This window comes from Pogonomyrmex barbatus, unplaced genomic scaffold (assembly GCF_055798465.1).
Source record: "Pogonomyrmex barbatus isolate J1 unplaced genomic scaffold, ASM5579846v1 scaffold5, whole genome shotgun sequence".
NCBI classification, from domain to species: Eukaryota; Metazoa; Arthropoda; class Insecta; order Hymenoptera; family Formicidae; genus Pogonomyrmex; species Pogonomyrmex barbatus.
The window spans coordinates 3,650,975-3,671,280 of record NW_028297149.1 but is presented as its reverse complement, the minus strand read 5'-3'; the positions used below and the strand labels follow the sequence as shown (position 1 = coordinate 3,671,280).

At 36.8% G+C, this 20,306-nt stretch overlaps 1 pseudogene; it reads left to right on the top strand.

The window, feature by feature from the left end:
• Positions 1–2,249: 2,249 nt before the first annotated feature.
• LOC148935348 (uncharacterized) lies at positions 2,250–6,935 on the top strand (annotated as a pseudogene).
• The last annotated feature ends 13,371 nt before the right edge of the window (positions 6,936–20,306 follow it).

Sequence of the window (20,306 nt, the reverse complement as noted above, 5' to 3'; positions counted from 1 at the left end):
GGCTTAATACATGGAGCGAGGGTGGAACTTCATGATTTTCTGATGCATCTCAACTTGCCATGGCAGCAGTCATTTATTTGACTGTCCGCTCACCGTCCACTGACTCTGTGACGTCGCTTATGCTAAAAAACGAAAGTTGCTCCGCTCAAGAAACTAACCATCCCCAGGTTAAAGCTTGCTGCAGTACTGTTACTCATGAAGCTCATATCTCATGTTCAAGCCATACTTAAGCTCAAGGTAAATTCAACTCATTTATGGACAGATTCTCAAGTCACTCTCATATAGATCAAATCTTATGCATCTCGTTGGAAAGATTACTTCAGGAAAAGAATAGTCCAAATCCAACAATTATCGATTCCAAATTCTGGCGCCACGTTCCTGGCTCTATGTATCCAGCAGATTGCGCTTCTCGAGATGTTTCGACTGATCAATTTATTGCTCATTCATTGTGGTGAACTGGATCTTAATGGCTTACTCAGGCTCAAGAGTTTTGGCCAGAACTTTCTCCAAGACTCATTAACATAGCTCGCATTGCTTGCTGCCTCAGCATCAGCATATCAATGGGACTTAAAGTACAGGTACTCGTCACTCAATAAATTGCTTAGGCTCACAGCACTATGTTCCAGTCTCATATGCAGGCTCAAGCAAAAGCTCAGCTCTCCTCCAGCTATCATTGTTTTCACGCAAGATATTGAACTCAACTATCATCAACTCATGCCTTCTCCAGATTGACGGCATTCATCGATGATCAAGGTATTCGTGTTGGAAGAAGACTCAATGAACTCTCATTCGGTCATTAAGAAAGGCATCCAGCAATCCTGCCACCTTATTCTCAGCTCTCATCTCTCATTATCGACGACGCTCATAAGGCCACTCTCCATGGCACGCAACTGACGCTTGCCACCCGTCAGACTTACGGGATAATTGGTGGAAGAACTCCAGTAAAATCTCATGTACTTAAATGTATGGTCAATGCTCGACAACTCAGAGAAATTCGCGCATGTCAGCTCATCGATCAGCTCCCTCTTGCAAAAGTGACTCCCTCACGTGCCTTCCTACATACAGAAGTGAATTACACAATATCAGTGCAGCTCAAAGCTTGGAAGGGACGAGGTTTTAAAACATACAAGGGCTGGATCTGTGTGTCTGTGTATCTCGCAACGTCTGCAACTTATCTAGAAGTCAGCGACTACTCAACGGAAGGTTTCCTAGCTACTTATAGAAGCTTTGTCTCAAGAAGAGGAGTAACTCATACTCTTTACTCAGACTGCGGAACCAACTTCATCAAGATTCGGCTCTCAAGAAACTTTTCATCGACAACTCAGCAGAACACAAGGTCATCACTTCATTTATCTCAGCAAACAGTACCAATTGGAAATTCAACGCTCCAGCATCGCCACATATAAGTGGCAAGTGAAAAACTGTTGTGAAATCTATCACAATTCCATCTTCGACAATTGGACGGACAATTGGAGACACTCTGCTTACCTATGCAGAATTCTCAATCTTTCTCACTCAGATAGAAGCCATTCTTAATTTTCGAACTTGATCCGCTCAGTGATGACTCTGAAGACGTCTCTGCTCTAACTCCTGGACATTTTCTCATTGAATCTTCTCTCAACTCAATTCTCGAATCATCTCTACTTAATCTATCCTTTTCAAGGTCTAGGTGGCAACTCATTCAACAACGAGTTCAACAATTCTGGTCCCAATGGGGTTGGCACACTAGTTACAACGTCAACAATTTATTTCCAAGTGGCATCACCCATCAAACATCATCAAGATTGGATCTTCAGTTCTGTCCACGGAAACTGCCACCACAATACTCACTTGATCCATCGCCAAGCTCGCACCTTTGCCCGCTCATCCCGAAGATCAACAACAGCAAAAACTTGCTAATGGCGAGCGAAATGTTCGAAAATGAGCTTATATTTTCGATGAAAGTCAAGCGCAGGTGTTTTTTTCTTAGATGGCAGTATTATGCATGATCGTCCGAAATTGGACGCATTTGGGAGCGCTCATGGCCTCCTTTTCTAGTGCGCTCTCTCATTAGATCACTTTCATTTCGGCCATTATGCATATCGCATATCGCTCGAAGTAGTGCTTGGCTATCATGACTCATGCATATAGTAATAATACCATAAAAGGACAGCTTTGCTCTCAAGAGCGCTTACCCAAAGTCAATGACAGTGACCGAGAGTGCTGCCGGACTCTTGTAAAACTACATCGTGCTCACTACATGATGTTCACGTGGCTGGTGAGTGAATCCGTGATCTCGTTTCTCGGATTTGGGCTTGCTCGCTTGGAGGGCATTAATATAATCTCTCTAAGATTCGTGAAATACAGTTCAACTCAGACTGCTCTCAAACTTTAAAGGTATGTCGGCTCATCTAGTGTTTCACTCGTGACGCATTTCAAGAACTCGTTTGATAATGAGAATATCAAAAACTAGTCGGTAAACTCTGTGATATAAACTTAAACGAATCGCGGTATAGGTTATCGATACATCGCTCATCGTCCCAAAATGTTTATAATAATTAAGATAATTCTCAAACAGTCGAGGCATTTTTTTTTTACTTTCAAAAACATAACACAACAGCAAGACACAATATCGTGCTGTTATTTATTTATTTTTCATTGCCATATGAAATGTCACGGGTAATAGCAATATAAAAAAGAAAAACAAGAGTTTTGTTTTATAAAGTAATTATAAATATTCTACCTTACCCGTGGATTTTAAAAATAAAAGAATAATAAAATAATAATAAGAATAATCTTACTGACTTCCGTTTCCGAGCGGTTAGAAATTAGACAAAAGATCGGTGTGAGAGAATGAAAAGAGGCAATAAGTGTGTTGGAGTGAGAGAGTGGGTGGTGGAGTGAAGAGGAAGAGAGAGGGAGTGGAATAGAGGGCAAGGGATTGGAAGGGCAATAGGACAAAGGGCAGAGAGGTAACAGGGAAAAGGATAGAATGATTGAGATTAGTGTGGAGATCGAATGGACGAGAAGGGATAAGACAGGTCGGAGCGCATAGAGAAGATAAAGAGGAAGAAAGGAGGAAGAGGTGAGTGTAAAGGGTGGCAGCAGCGCCACCGTAAGAAAAATAAGATAGAGAGATAAGAGATGCAAAGACTGAGACGAGATAGATATGACAGTGTAGGAGAGAGTATGGAAGAGCAAGCGAAAAGGAAGAGGGAATTATTAGGAGAAGGCTCGACAGAAGAAAACGAGAAAGAGGTTTTCAAAAAAAGTAATAAGATGGTAAGATCGCCGACGAAAGGGGATCAGAATAAGGAAGTGAAAGAATTAATCAGAGGATTGGCAGAAGAGATGAGAGAGGGAATGAGGGAGGAGATAAAGGAGATGGCAAGGGAGCAGAAGGAATTAGTAAAGATAGAGATGGAAAGGATGAGAAAGGAAATAAAAGAGAGGGAGGAGAAGTGGGCAAGGGAAAAAAAGGAGATGAAGGAAAGAATCAGAAAAATAGAATTGGAGTTAAAGAGGTGGGAATGGGAAGAGGAAAAAAAGCGATAAGGAGAAAGAGGCAGAGGATAGGGAGGAGAAGGATAAGACAGGCGAAAAAAAGAAGAAAGGGTTGGGAGAATACTGGAATAAAGGGAAGAGGGGAAAGGGAGTAAAAGATGATGTGGGATGGGAGGAATTGGAGGGGGACGAGAAAGAAAGGGAAGGATAGAGTCAGGGAGAAAGGCAGGAGGAAAGAGGAGGTTGGGGAAGGAGGGAAGGAAAAAAGAGAGAAGGGTATAATGATAAGTTTTTGGAATGTGGCAGGATTAGGTAATAAGGATAGGGAATTTTGGAGAAAACTGGGGGAGTGGGAAGTAATAGTCCTGATGGAAACTTGGATGAAGGAGAAGCGGTGAGAAGGAAATTATCGGATGGATACATGTGAAAGATACAGACAGCGAAGAGGGAGAGTAAGAAAGCGAGGGCGTTGGGAGGAATGATTCTGGGGATTAGGAAAGATATCGCGGAGCAGGAGGAGAAGAGAGGGAGAGAGGTGGAAGAGATAATAATGGGTAAAATAAAAAATAGCTGGAGAGTAATAGAAGTATATATTAAGGGAGACATGGAGAGGAAATTGGAGGAGTTGGCTGATTCGGTAGAAGGAAAAAGAGACGAGATGAGAACAATAATTGGGGGGGGGATTTCAATGCAAGAACAGGGGAAGAGGGAGGGAGAAGAGGAAGTGAGGAAGAGGAGGAAGAAGGGAGGAGGTCGAAAGATAAGAAGATGAATAAGGAAGGAAGGATGGATAGGTAGATGGATAGGTAGGATGGTTGGTAGAATAATGGATGGGGAAGAATAATGAATGGGGGGAGAGAGGTTGATCAATTTTGGAGGAATGGAGGAGTGAAGAGAGATAAGGAAGGGAGCTGAACGTACACATGGGGAAGAGGGAAATCAGTGATAGACGTTTTGGTGGAGAAGGGGTCAAGAAAAGAGGTGATAAGCTTGGAAATAAAAGATTGTGCGGAGTCGGATCGCCAACTGTTGGTAGTTAAGCTGAGAGGAAGTAAGGGGAGAAAGAGAAATGGGAAAAGTGGAGGGAGAAGAATATGTAGGGGGAGATGGAATGAGGAGGGAAGAGGGAAATTTAGAAGAGAGATAAAGGGAGAAATATTGATGGAAGGTGGCTTAGAAGAAGCAGTGAGGAATGTAAGACATAGGATTAGACAGATTGTAAGGTGGGAAAGGGAGGCAGAGGAGACAAGAACAGAGGGACAAATGTGATCAACAGGGAGAGGAAGAGATGGAGAGGGATTAACAGGTAGATAAAGGTGGAGGAGTAGGGGGAATATTTTAAAAGCTTGTTAGGTGGAGTGGAAGGGAGAGTAGTGTTGAAAGAGGAGTGGAAGAAAGAGAGTTAGAGAGACGGGAGATTAATAGAGTAATAAGGAAGTTGAATGAAGGGGAGACGATGAGGATAGACGAATTACCGGAAGCAGTATGGAAGTATGGCAGAAGGGATATGGAGGACTGGATAAGATGGGTATGCAATAGGGTATGGAGAGGGAAAGGTTGGCCGGAGATGTAGAGGGAGGGGATAATGATGCCGGTGAGGAAGAGGGGGCAGGGGAAAGTAGTGGAGGATTACAGAGGGGTAACGATAATGCTGGCATTATATAAAATTTACGCAGAGGCATGGCGGAAGAATAAGAAAAGATATGGAGGAGAAGGGAGTGTTGCTATCGAATCAAACAGGGTTTAGGAAAGGGATGTCTACGATAGACAACATATATGTGTTGAACTATTTAATAAATAAACAGATAGAGGGAAGGAAAGGGAAGGTGGTGGTGTTATTTGTAGATTTAAGGGCAGCATTCGATTCGGTGAACAGGCGGATGTCATTAAGGGCGATGAGAGAGAGGGGGATCATGGAGGGTTTAATAGAGAGGGTGAAGGAGTTAGTGAGACAGACGAAGAGTAGGGTAAGGATAGGTGAGGAATTAGAAAAGGCGTTCTGGACGGCGAGAGGGTTGAGGCAAGGTTGTCCCTTGAGCCCAACTCTGTTTAATTGATTGATAGCAGATCTAGATGAGAAAATGGGAAATATTAGGCGGGGAGGAATAAAATTGGGAGAAGGTAAGGTATATACGTTAGCGTATACGGACGATATAGTATTATTAGCGAAGGGGGAAGGGGAGATGAGGAGTATGATAGAGAGGCTAGAAGGGTATTTGAGTAGGAAGAGACTGGAGCTTAATGTGGAAAAGACGAAGGTGTTGAGGTTTAGGGAGAGGGGGAAAGAATGGTGAGGGCGAATTGGAGATAGAGAAGAAAAAGAATAGAGAAGGTAAAAGAATTTAAATACCTGGGATATAAATTACAGAGGAACGGAGGGCAGGAGGCGCAGGTTAAGGATAGAGTGACAAAAGCAGCAACGGTGATGGGACAAGTGTGGGGAATTGGGAAGAGGAGATTTAGGCAGGACTAGAAAAGAAGAATTTGGCTCTTTGACAGATTAGTGGATAGTGGCGGGGTATGGGGTGGAAATCTGGGGATGGAAGGAGAGGGAAGGTATTGAGAGATACTTGAGATTGGGGCTGGGAATGGAAGGAAAAACGCCAGAGTATTTAGAGAGAGAGGAGTTGAGGGAGCTGATGAGGGGCAGGACGGGAAAAAGGGCGGAGGGATATGAAAGAAGGTTGGAGGAGGGGAGCAGAAGTGTGCTAGCACAGCTATGTTGAGGAAATGAAAGAGAGAGAGAAGGGAAGGGAAAAAGAAAAGGGACAATTTTTCGGGAAAGGGAAAGGGGATAATTTTTCAGAGATAGAGGAATGGAGGTAAGAGATTGGGAGAAGCAAAAGGTAGAAAAGGGGTAAAGTTGGAGGACTTAGAGGAAAGAGATAAGAAGAGGCAGAAGGAACAGAAATGGGAGAGGATAAGGGGAAGAAGGGAAGAATGTAAGATGTGAGTGGATCTAGATGGAAGGAGTTTGTGAACGGAAACGAAAGTCCCTTAAAACGGAGAGAGAGAGAGAGAGAGAGAGAGAGAGAGAATGCGATGTAGAGAGAGAAAATAGGTTATAGTAACTAGATATGTAAATATAATTAAGTAGGTTAAGTTTATAGGATGACTGACGACGAACGAAATAAAGATTGTAAAGAATAATGCAGATTTTTGTATCCCCAAAGGGAGCAATAAAGTTATCTAATAATATTCTTGCTATCTGAAATAAATTCATTTTCAAAATTTTTTCATATTGCTATGATATCCGTAACATTTCACAATGGCAATGAAAGATAAATTATTAACAGCACGACATTGTGTCTTGTTGTTGTGTTATGTTTTTAAAAGTTGTGGCGGTCACCGCCACTCTGGCCCATCGACAAGCGCACAGGCGCGCGCCGCCGCGCGCTGCCGCGCGCCGACACTGTGGACCCGCGCACGGGAGTGATCCACGCGCCACGAGATGGCCAACCGTTTGATCATCCACTCGTGCGCGGAATTCGTCTTTGACGCTATATAAGAGCGGCCAGCACTGCTTAGCATTACCACCTCAGTGCGCACTGGAGCCCGCGCACGACTTAAGCTAGCACTGAGGACTGACCGTTTGCGGTCAATATACGGCCCTTTTTACAAGGCCGGCGTTACCGATCACTATTGGTCGTATTCCCCCTCAGTGGCCGCGCACGCCATCGAGGATTTCTTCTACCCTCCGACGCGGCCGCGCACGCCGTGCCTCCTCTCGCCTGAGTTCTCTTCAGCGGCCGTACACGCCGTTGGACGTGACTTTTAGCACACCCGCCGAGAGGCAACCGATCGCGCCGTTTTCTCCGTCACCGGAGGAGCGCCACACCGCAGAGACGCCACCGGAGTACGCCGCCCCGGGACCAGGACCACGTCGGGACCGCCTCTTCACCGCCGCCGACCTTGTAGCCGCATCCGCCCGTGCCCGAGCAACCTGCTGGCAGCCATCACCGCGGGGAGACCTACCCCTGCTGCCGCCAGGACCAGCGCCGAGCGGATTTCTCACCGGCAGGAGGACAGCGGGACACCCCGGCACCAACTCATCCCGGATCATCGGCGACTTCGCGCCGGCCAGAGCCTGCGTCGCCTGCAGTAAAGGGCAACCAACGCCCCCCGGCCTCCAGGCCAGAAGAGCAGTTGGTGGAATTATTCTGTTTGTGTTCCCTCGTATATAATTTGGTAGCAGGACATGATTTTTGAGATTCTGTTAGCCATAAAATCTTTTTCCTTGTTTTAATAATAACAATAATTTCTTTAATAATATTAGGTGTACAAAAAAGTTCTGAGCTTTAGATTTCATATAACCGAAATAACAATTTAAATTTTATATGCCTTCCCGCCCTTTTGCGGTTTTAAAGCGTTGACAGACTTTGGCCTTCTAACATGCCATACGGTTTGGCGTTTGATGCACATAACCTTAAAAATCAGTAATGTTCACGATGGCAATAACAAAAGAGCATATTCGATTTTCCATCTACTTCGCGTTTCATCTGAAGAAAAATGCTGCTGAAGCCACTGCAATTATTTATGCTGCATATGGAGAGAACGCTGTAAGTCATACTACATGTAAAAGATGGTATCAAAAATTTCGCTAAGGAGATTTCAGTCTTGAAGATGAACCGCGTGCTGGACGCCCTCAAAAGATTGAAACGGACGAATTACCAGCACTGCTGGATATAAACTCTGCGCAAAAACTGAAAAGGAGCTTGCAGAACAGCTTAGCGTCACGCAGCAAACCATTTCCGTACGTTTACATACGGGAAAGGTTCAGAAGGAAAGCAGATGGATTCCGTATGAATTGTCCGAAGACAACAAAAACCGTCGGCGTGACACTCACTTTGCTTTCAAAGTTCCGAAAAAAAGATTTTCTGCACAAAATCAGGCGATGAAAAGTGGATTCTTTATGATAACCCTAAACATAGAAAATCATGGGAAAATCACCTGGTCAATCTTCGACATCGACGCCAAAGGCCACGCCAATATCCACGCTAAGAAGGTTTTGCTCTGTATCTGATGGGATTGGAAAGGTGTGTTGTATTACGAGTTGTTACAACCGGGTGAAACAATCACGGCAGACCGCTACCAATAACAATTGACCAATTTGAGCGATGCATTAGAAGAAAAGAGGCCATTTACTGGCCAAGGACGTCGTAAAGTGATCTTGCTTCATGACAATGCTCGACGACATTTTGCGAAAGCGACTCAGGACCATATCTTTGCGTTAGGCTGGAAACTTCTCCCGCACGTGGCGTGTAGCCAAGACATGGCGCCTTCCGATTACTACCTATTCCGGTCACTGCAGCATCATTTGACTGATACACATTTCGTGAGATTTGAAGAGATATGAAAATGCATTGATGACTTTATCGCTTCGAAGCCGGTGAGCTTCTATCGTCAAGGAATTCGCAAGCCGAAAGATGGCAAAAGATCGTTGATGCATACGGGGAATATTTCGCTGATTAATATTTTTTTGTTTGTTTTTGAATAAAGATTGAATTTTACAAAAAAAAGCTCAGAACTTTTTTGTACACCTAATAACATTATAGTATTACAAAAATTATAGCAACTGTGACAGAAAGATTTAGAAAAATTTATCTCTCTTTCATCTTCCTCTCTTTCCTTCTTCTCTTTCCTTCTTTCACTACAGATTTTTTATTTTTATTCATTATTAATATAGTTAAGTTACATTTATTTACATTTACAAAAAAGTACTTATTTAAAAAAATATTTTATTATAGTGTTTTGTTGAGAACTCTCGAAATCAACTACAAGGATGTGTAATCAAAAATGAGAAATTCCATTTAAAAAAACAAATTGACATTTATATGATCTTGGCGACGTCACCCAATGGTACCATCTCATGTCTCCATCGAAGGCATAAAACTTTTGTCTGAAACATTTTCTCGTATCTTTTATACTTAACTAATATATTTCGATGCAAGTATTAAAATAGAACACCATATATATGGTACATTTAAATATGGAAGAGGAAAAACATACACGAACATATTTTATATATATTTTATCTATAATTATGTATTTATATTTGATTATATATAGAGTTTTTTTTAATGGAATTCACAGTTTCCACAATCTACGCTTTATTGATAAGAATGCAAAATTTATTGATGTGAAAGAAAACACTTAAATAAATTGTTATCAAAACCAATAAATGTAGAAATGTTAATGATCGTTGTGCAATTAATTTTGAAATAATATTTCGGCAAAATATTAGATGTACAAAAAAGTTCTGAGCTTTTTTTTGTAAAATTCAATCTTTATTCAAAAACAAACAAAAAAATATTAATCAGCGAAATATTCCCCGTTTGCATCAACGACCTTTTGCTATCTTTCGGGTAGCTTGCGAATTCCTTGACGATAGAAGCTCATCGGCTTCGAAGCGATAAAGTCATCAATGCATTTTCGTATCTCTTCATATCTCACGAAATGTGTATCAGCCAAATGATGCTGCAGCGACCGGAATAGGTAGTAATCGGAAGGCGCCATGTCTTGGCTATACGCCGCGTACGGGAGAAGTTCCCAGCCTAACGCAAAGATATGGTCCTGAGTCGCTTTCGCAACATGTCGTCGAGCATTGTCATGAAGCAAAATCACTTTACGACGTCCTTGGCCAGTAAATGGCCTCTTTTCTTCTAATGCATCGCTCAAAATGGTCAATTGTTGTTGGTAGCGGTCTGCCGTGATTGTTTCACCCGGTTGTAACAACTCGTAATACAACACACCTTTCCAATCCCACCAGATACAGAGCAAAACCTTCTTGGCGTGGATATTGGGCTTTGGCGTCGATGTCGAAGATTGACCAGATGATTTTCCCATGATTTTCTACGTTTAGGGTTATCATAAAGAATCCACTTTTCATCGCCTGTAATGATTTTGTGCAGAAAATCTTTTTTCCGGAACTTTGAAAGCAAAGTGAGTGCAGTGTTACGCCGACGATTTTTGTTGTCTTCGGACAATTCATGCGGAACCCATCTGCCTTCCTTCTGAACCTTTCCTATCGTATGTAAACGTACGGAAATGGTTTGCTGCGTAACGTCAAGCTGTTCTGCAAGCTCCTTTTCAGTTTGCGCAGAGTTTATATCCAGCAGTGCTTGCAATTCGTCCGTTTCAATTTTTTGAGGGCGTCCAGCACGTGCCCTCATCTTCAAGACTGAAATCTTCTTGGCGAAATTTTTGATATCATCTTTTACATGTAGTATGACTTACAGCGTTCTCTCCATATGCAGCACAAATCATTGCAGTGGCTTCAGCAACATTTTTCTTCAGATGAAACGCGAAGTGGATGGAAAATCGAATATGCTCTTTTGTTATTGCCATCGTGAACACTACTGATTTTTGATTATGTTATGTGCATCAAATGCCAAACCGTATGGTAGTGGTATGGTGGTTTTACAAGGCCAAATGCTCAACGCTTTAAAACCGCAAAAGGGCGGGAAGATATATAAAATTTAAATTGTTATTTCAGTTGTATGAAATTTAAAGCTCAGAACTTTTTTGTACACCTAATACTAACGATATGGCGAATCATCTTAGTGATATATTTGCAAAATTAAATAATTGAGAAAAATATCTTAACTATATTATATTAAACATTTTTATTAAACATTTAGAAATAGAATTGTGCACGAAGACATTAAATTAATCCAAATTAATCCATGCTTATAGAAATGCAAATAATTGTTCCTAAATTAAAATGTGAAAATATTGCAACATGAAATATTACACATTCAATATGATAAAATTTTAATAAAAAATAATCCGATAATAATAACGCGCAGCTTGTAGGACTGAAAAATTTATATACAAATGTTTATTAGGCATTAAGATTCCATCTCGATTTTTGGCACTTCTTTAGTTAATCGTATTATATAATTACTACATTTATTAATTTTATTATATAATTATATGTCATTTCTCTTGCAATACTTTTATCACAAATAGATATAATATGATTCTGCGATTAATCTTTACTCATATATTGAATTAAATCAAAGACAGACGTGAGAAGATGATCTCTTCTTTCATATCATTCTGTTAATATTTTCTATTTTGCTAATTGCAAGTACATATGATAATTTAAGGAAAAAGAAATTAGTCTTGTAATAACAATTATATTTTATTTAAGTTTTATAAATTGACGTACATGTTGTTGCTCAACGGAAACCGTGAGAAGATGATCTCTTCCATCAAAAAAATTTAATGTAATGTAATCTACTGATCTTATATTTGATACAAATTTTATTTATTATAGATTTCTCGTGGAAACTTGTCATTTATGTTACATATTGTATATGCAAGTTTAATAACATTATAATCATTCATTGCGCATGAGCGAGGACAGTGATCCGCATCTTGAACTTAATCGCGCGTTCCTAAACTTATTGAAAAAAGAAAGTGTTGCAACCTTATTGTCCACGAGTATACGCCGTTTTTTTTTTAAAGTTTCGTTATTAATTTCGAAAGAAAAGCTTATTGTTAATATAAGAAATATGGAATTAAAAATTAATTTATGTTTCGTACTATTTCATATCATTCTGTTAATATTTTCTATTTTGCTAATTGCAAGTACATATGATAATTTAAGGAAAAAGAAATTAGTCTTGTAATAACAATTATATTTTATTTAAGTTTTATAAATTGACGTACATGTTGTTGCTCAACGGAAACCGTGAGAAGATGATCTCTTCCATCAAAAAAATATGAAACATTTATTTTGTTTAATATTGTAATAATTTCCGTACGTACATGTTTCTTTTTGTAGCATAACATGTTGAATAAATAATTCGACATGTAATAATATAAAAAAAATGTTTCGATATAAGAATTAATATATTAAAAAAAAAACAATATTTCTAAAGAATATGGATAGGACAGAATAGATATAAAAAAAAGAAAGGAAGAATAAATAGAAAGAAAAGATAGAAAAAAGAGAAAATAAGAAGAATAGATAGAAAGAATAGAAGAAAGACAGATAAAAAGAATAGATAGAAAGAATGCAGAATAGAAAGAATAGAATATAAAAAATGGCACACAATGCACAAAGATGTTATAATTATGTTAAGTTTACTTCATACAATTAATAATTCACAACAGAATTCGAAACGGAATTCCGTCAAGAAATACAAAAATATAAAATTATTAAATTATGTAACATGATTTTTCTAATTATTTTAGATGTAAAAGTATTAAGGTATAATTATCAAAAAGTCAAAATTAAGAAATACTTTATTCTGTAATCTCGTTCTGTATTATATCTTTTAAAATATTCATTTTTTTATAATTGTATTGTAGTATTTTTATATTCTGAATAGTTAAAGAAATTATATTATGTAAAAAAAGTCTATTTTAAAAAATAATGATCATAACAAAATATTATTAATAACTTTATCTGCAAATGAATCACTATTATAATCATATTACCTTCTTTGAATCTTACAACTTTTATTTAAAAGATTTTTATTTAAAAGATTTTCCTGAAAAATGCATTATTTCCAAGATATTTAACTATTGTGATTTTTGGGGATATTGTATATAGTATACACATGTATATAGTATCTAATCTATGTGGTAGTAGTTAATTTTTTAAAAAAAAGTTGTGAAATTGCTATATCTAATGCAATTCTATTGATCAAACTAAAAAATAAAATTTGTATATAATAAGTGCTAGTATCTTTGTGATCTTTGTATTCATTGAAGAGCCTGCTTATTCTAACTCAAATGTACTAGTTTTAATTAAAAAACAAAAAGTCTATTTCCACATTGCCAACTCAACTTAAATGATATCATTTGTATAAAAGATTTGATATCAATAACTGGCGCCAAGTTATAATCCTATTATAAAAATTACGTTATTCTACTAAATTCAAGTGATATATTAAAGTGATGTATTAAAAAATAAAATTTAATTGACAATATCTTTTATTTTAAGGAAATAGAACCTATGTGGTACGTATCTTCATTAAAGAGTCTTTTTACTCTAACCCATGTAGTCTTAATTCTTTAAAAAAAATTTGAATTTTGAATGAAAAATTTTCCTATTTTGACCGAAATAATACTAGCCTTAATTCTTTAAAAAAGAAAATTTTGTTTCCACATTGCCAATTCAAATGACTATAATAATGTATAATAACTGTAATAATCGGGGGCTCGAGCCATGTTTCGGGGGCTCGAGCCATGCTTGATGCAATCTCTCCTGTCGTGCTCCAGGAGAATTATTTGTATATTTGCATTCCTCTTGCACCCCTGCATCCATCGAGAGAATAGGACCATCATCTCTCTGGAGTACCGGTCGTGGGGATTCGAAAGAATACATGTATATATGTATATTGTAATATATATATATATATATATATGTATCATTGTATTGTTGACGTGTTATTCTAAACACGTTATTTGCGATAAATATCATCACATGCCTCGGTAGTCGAAAGGATAAGATGCCTGCCCGGTAAGCAGGAGATCCAGGTTCGATTCCTGGCTGAGGTGGTATTTTTTCGCAAAATAATTACGAGTTTTCACGACTGGTTCGTGGTCAGGCCCCGCCGTGACGCACACCCTCCCTTCTTATTTATAATAATGTATAAAATTTGTATAAAAAATTTGATATCAATAATTGGCGCCGAGTTATAGTTCTATAAACATTGAGCTAGAAGTCCACTTATCAAAAATCCTTAGTCAAATTATGTATTTCAATTGTATAAAAGATTTAATATATACACTATTTAAAAAAAAATAAAACCCAAAGTAGTAATATCTTTAGTTTAAAAATAATAAAAATCAAATTATATGTATATTTTTCTATCTATTCAAGACTTCTTTTTTTAATTCAAGTGGTAATAATTATTTAGTTCTAAAATATTATTATATTACAAAATTGCTTTACTCAACCTACATTCTTATCACAAAGAATTAAAAAGTAACAAGTACAAAATAAATGATAAAATTTTATTTAAATAAAAAAAATTTTTATGTAAAAACATTTGGCGCTGCTTAGACCACATAAGAAAAATAAGAAAAATGCAAAACTAATGATGAAATTATTTGAATGTTATAAATAAAGACAAGATTTATTGTTTAATATGATAATTAAAATTTTATATATATTTATATATTCACTTATTATTCGTGTTCTTTTTAGAGGTTTGGGTAATGCCAAATGTTTTTACATAAAAATTTTTTTTATTTAAATAAAATTTTAACATTTATTTTGTACTGTTACTTTCAATACAAAGATCACGAAGATCACAAAGATACTAGCACTTAGATTTTATTTTTTAGTTTGATCACAACTAGAATTGCATTAGATATAGCAATTTCGTAACATAACTCTTTTTTAAAAAATTAAAATTACTACCACATGGGTTAGAGTAAAAAGAAAATAAAAGGTATTAAAAGTATTGTCAATTAGAGTCTATTTTTTAACTTGGTTAACAACAGTTTCTTTTTTCTTTCAAGCGTCCACTATACTTGACATCCTTTTTTTATCTTTTTTTAAAAAGGTAATTTTATAGTGATATCAGACATTTTGTAGTATCAACTATCTTTTTATATTCGATAAGTACGTCTCGATATTTTTATGCTTGAGATTTTTTTTATAATTACATATATATATATATATATATATATATATATATGATCTAGATAACATCGAACTAAAGTTATAATTTTATTAATCTCATCGTTAATTTAGAGTTTCATTTGTACATATTAGTTCCATTTAGGGTATCATTTATTTCTCTTTTGAACATTGATAACTTTCATGTAACTCTTTTATTTAAATCTGCAAGAGAAAGAAACGTTAAAATAAATAAATATCTTTGTTTTATAATAAGAAATGAAAAAATTATAAAATTTATCAATTAAATATATGATTATAAAAACAGTTACAAAGAATCTAAAACCAAGTTGAAACGTTTATATAATGGTAATGTTAATATTAACATTTCAATTTCCTATTCTTCTAAACTTTGTCATTCAATAATTAATTAATTTTAGTATTTTTTCCCCACAGTTAAATAAAGCTATCTATTTTATATAAAAATATGTATATGAATATGAATTCAGATAACATCAAATATAAATGTTCATATAATAAATATATAATACCATTTATATAGTACCATATTTTTGTACTAATCTAAAACTATAATTGTATTAATCCTGTCGTTAATTTAGAGTTTCATTTGTACACACATATCAGGTCTATTTGGGATATCATTTTTGGCTCTTTTGACCATTGATAATTTTCATGTAGCTTTTATAACTTTTATTATATTTAAATCTGCAAGAGGAAGAAACATTGAAATAAATAAATATCTTTTTTTCATAAAAAGAAATGAAAGAATTATAAAATTTATTAGGAGATTAATTATACGACTATAAAAGCAGTTACAGAGAATCGAAACCAAGTTGAAACCAAGTTTATGCAAAATGATAATGTTAATATTAACATTTCAACTTGACTTCCTATTCTTTTAAACATTATTCTTTGCCATTCAATTAATGTTTATAAATTTTTATAAAAATCGTGAAATAAAATATACTAAAATTAGTTATTTAATTGAAAAGAATCTGAAGTGATTTCAAATTGAAATGTACATGTAGTAAAATGGTAATATTTATATATTTTTATACTTATCTAAATCCATAATTTTATTAATCCTATCGTTAATTTAGAGTTTCATTTGTACATACATATCAGGTTCATTTAAGATATCATTTATGTCTCTTTTGAACATTGAAAACTTTAATGTAACTTTTATGTTGCTAAATCTTTTTTTCATAATTATACAACTATAAAAACAGTTCATTCTTTCGTTTTCTATTTTCTTATTCTTGTTATATGTATTTATTCTTGTTATATGTATTTATTAGTATCAATCAGAATCGTGATATAAGGAGCAGAGATTGTAGTTAGAAGTTACGAAATATATGTTTATATAGATATAAAAATCGATGTTACGTTAATAGACTGTTACATCCGAGGTTCGAGAGGAGGGAAAAGAACTCGGGTGGACGCACGGAACTGTCTTTATTTTCTCAGATCGTTATTGAGGCCTGCAAGTCGAACGCACCCTTTGAGCACAGGGTAACGAGTCAACGTCGATGACGCTATAACTCCTGCCTGCGCTAGCACGATCGTCCGTTTTTTGGTCCGTTTTTTGGTCAGAAAACCGAATCTCTTTAACTAGGGATAGGATCTCGTGCGATCTTCAAGGGCTTGGGAATGATCGAAGTTTATTTTTTAATAAATTTAAACGTAGTTTGATTCAACGATGATTTAATAAGAACAAAAAGAAAAAAAAGGAAATACAAAACAAAGTTTAAGCCTATATTCATATCTAATGACAACTCTGATTATTGAAAATTTAGAAATTTAGGAATCACACGAAACAAAGGTTGAAGTTTACATTTGAATAACGGTACATAATTGTGAGTTCGCGTATTGCTAATTGTGGCAAAAAATTGGTTATGGCGAACATATCAATGCGGTCGAGTGCAAGGGGTGGCGGAGGATTAGGATGCACTCCGCGGAAACCACTTAACGAGATAGGGAAGAGGATCACGGGAAATGTACATGGGGATAGTATCGTGTAGTTGGTGTTTGGAGATTTCTTCCCAAAATTTGTGATCAGGTTTAAATTTACGTTTTACATAAAAAGCTTCTAGAGATGGATGTGTGGGGGATTGAGGAAATTGGCGGACGAGGTTATAGAACTTCTCCAAATCGAAGTTTTCTGGAGTGCACCGTTGTTCAAATTCTGCCGTGGAGCGGAGGGCGGTGGCGTATTCTTGCAAACTAATACTCGCGAATCTAGGTTCCACTATTAATTGTTCCACAACTTCGACGACATGTTTCGATGACATTTTCACGACGAGCCCGCTTGTTCTGCTTCTCCCGAAGGTGTCTAAACGCCCGCTTTGTTCGTTTATTTGGGATGCCGGCCGATATTTCTGTTTGGTTCACTATCAGAAATGCAAGTTAGGTTAGAAAGAGAGTTTTGAACAAAGTAAGAGAATTGAAGAGCCGCGGAAAGCAGCTTCACCGAGTTAATCAGCGGCTTGCCAATTTGGAGTATGGGGATGATTTAAAGAAGGAAAAGTTAAAAATGCGAACCGAACAGCCAACCAAACGCGGAAGGAAAATGATTAAGAGAAATTTTATTTTTGTCATCGTGGGTCACAAGTTGTGGCTGAGAACTGATTGATTGGCTGGATCCCGTCCTGGAGATTCACAACGAGGTTGTAAGATCGCGCATAGACTCTAATACAACGAAAAATGTGTTTCGGCGACCGCTCCAGAAGTTCTTGGAGGTGAGGAATGAAGAGAAGAGAGAGATCCGCTCCAAGTCGCGGATTATATAGGGGTCTGGAAGGGTGGAAAGAATCTGAGGGCGTGATGGATCTCTATGTTATTTTTCGAATGATAATTCGGGAAAAGCGAGTGTAGGGAAAGGAGGGGAGCGGCATTCCGTGGATTGTGATCCATTTTTATGCTTTCGGTTTTCCTGGCGAATGACAGAATTAATTTATAAAAATTTCATCCGTTATTCCACATCCTTAACTATTCATTGGCACGCTCGCCAACGGCTGCCGATCGCTTTCTCTTGATTGGCGTTTTCTTAATTTCCCTCCAGTTTCGGGGGTGTCGGCCTCGAACGATCCCGATGCATTTCTCATGCGTCAGGAATTTCGATTTGTTAATATTTCAAATTTTATTAGTATGCTATAAATGTTTCGGCGCCGGCGACTGTTCTCCACAAAAAATTTTTTTCGAACGACGGAACGTGTCTCGAGAAGAATTTGTGTATTTTTTCAGAGTCTCGCGTTTCCGGTAATAAAAGAAAAAGTCTTTTTAGATCGTTCGAGGCATTTCATTTGCCGATTAGCAGCCATTATCTTTTTCCGAAAAAGAAGAACTCGTGAAGCCCCCGGACGTAATAAGACTTATTAATCTTATCGACTCTGCGGATAAATCAGGCTAATAAGTCAGGATTACTGCAGGATCCAGCATTGATTCGCTAGATCCTGCAGTGATCCTGATTTATCAATCTGATAATCCGTAGAGTCGATAAGATTAATAATTACATCTCGTGATAGACGTTGCAGTTGTACAAAGGCGACGATGATAATAATGACGACGACGTTTCTTAAAATAAAAATTTCCAAATCGGACTTTGCGTAGCAATATCTCTGCTGGTAAGGCACGTAGCAGAAAAATAAAAAACTTTTACTATTTTTATTATGCAAATTGAACTCAAGCTATCGATCAAGCCTACTTAGAACTTAATCGGTTTAGCCGTTGAGATTCGGTAATTTCGGATCGCGCCGATTCGTGTAAAGTCACGATAGTGTTTTCGGTTGACTTGATACCCGAGACTCACTATCATGTCTCCTGATAGTAATTATATACTATATAATTATATAATTATATACTATAAACTAGTAATTATACTATATGTAATAAATACATAGATAAATCAATTATAAGTTTAAATTATAACGCAAATAGAAATCTATATCTAAGTACATCTAAATACTGACGAACCAGGGCGTCCTAATTTCCGCTGTGATATACAAACACATATATATTTACTGTATGCGCAAATAAAGAAGATTTAAAGTTATAAAATACTATGAAATTAATATATCACAGGTTCCTTAATTCTATTTGTCATCAGTAGTAAGTGGGGCACTATGACGTCAAAACAAATCCTCACCACCTTCTCACAGGGACGTGGCCCCCGACAGTCAAAAATTGGCAGCCACGTGGAAATGGAGCGTTCTGATTGGTCGGTGCGGGTGAGAGTTGATAATTAGGTAATTAATGGGAGCGTTCTGATTGGCTGGCTCCGTAGTTGCCCGGCGCGTGATTGGCTCTATCCATATGCCATGTGTACGATTGGTTGTCGAAATGCTAGACGAAAAAGTAGGGGAAGAGGGAGAAAGTGTCGGGGGCCGATCGAGGTCCAAAAACAAAATGGCGTCTGCGAAAATATACTTGTCGAGAATGGAATGCGATTTTTTGTGACACGTGGGATGGAGTGAAGAGAAGAAAACTAATTTTTTGCGAGTTTTTATCGCGTATATATGGAATATGATGAATCGAGTTTTCTTAGGACGAAAGATTTCTCGGCGCCTAGCGAATTTAAATAAATTTCTCGAGTCGAGTGACATTTTTTGTATGAAGGAAATGTATAAACATATAAATGTATAAACGTTTTGAAAACGCGAGGTTTGGTGGAGTGTAATATTTGTTAGAGTTATTTACCAAATCGTATGATATTTGGGGGAGGAAAACAGGAACGGTCAGGTTCGCACTAGAAGCTTGGAGGCTTATATCCTATGACAAACACGCTGGTTGAAAAGATTTTCTAGATATAAAACTCCAGATTTTTCTAACATTGGGATTTATACACTAGCGAGATTATTTTCTTTAATTTTATGGTAAGCAAGCGAAAATATCTGAAAAATGATTGGATATTTTTAGCTTAGAATTATGTAGTTAAGATTGATTTTAGGCTGGCGGGAAAGGAGAGTAAGTCAGACAAAGACTGGAATTTATGTTACAAAAAATTAAGTTTATTGTTATATCATTATACATATTATATCGATTCATAATAGTGTTTCTTTATTATTTAATTATTCTTAAAAGTACAAGTTTGTATATGACAGCACGTTACATGAGATTTTTCACATTTCTTTTTTCCGTGAAGAAAAATTTTACGAAATAATTGTACGATTAGCTTATCATTATCTTCGTAATCTTCGCTGAATATTTTAAGAAATTGTTT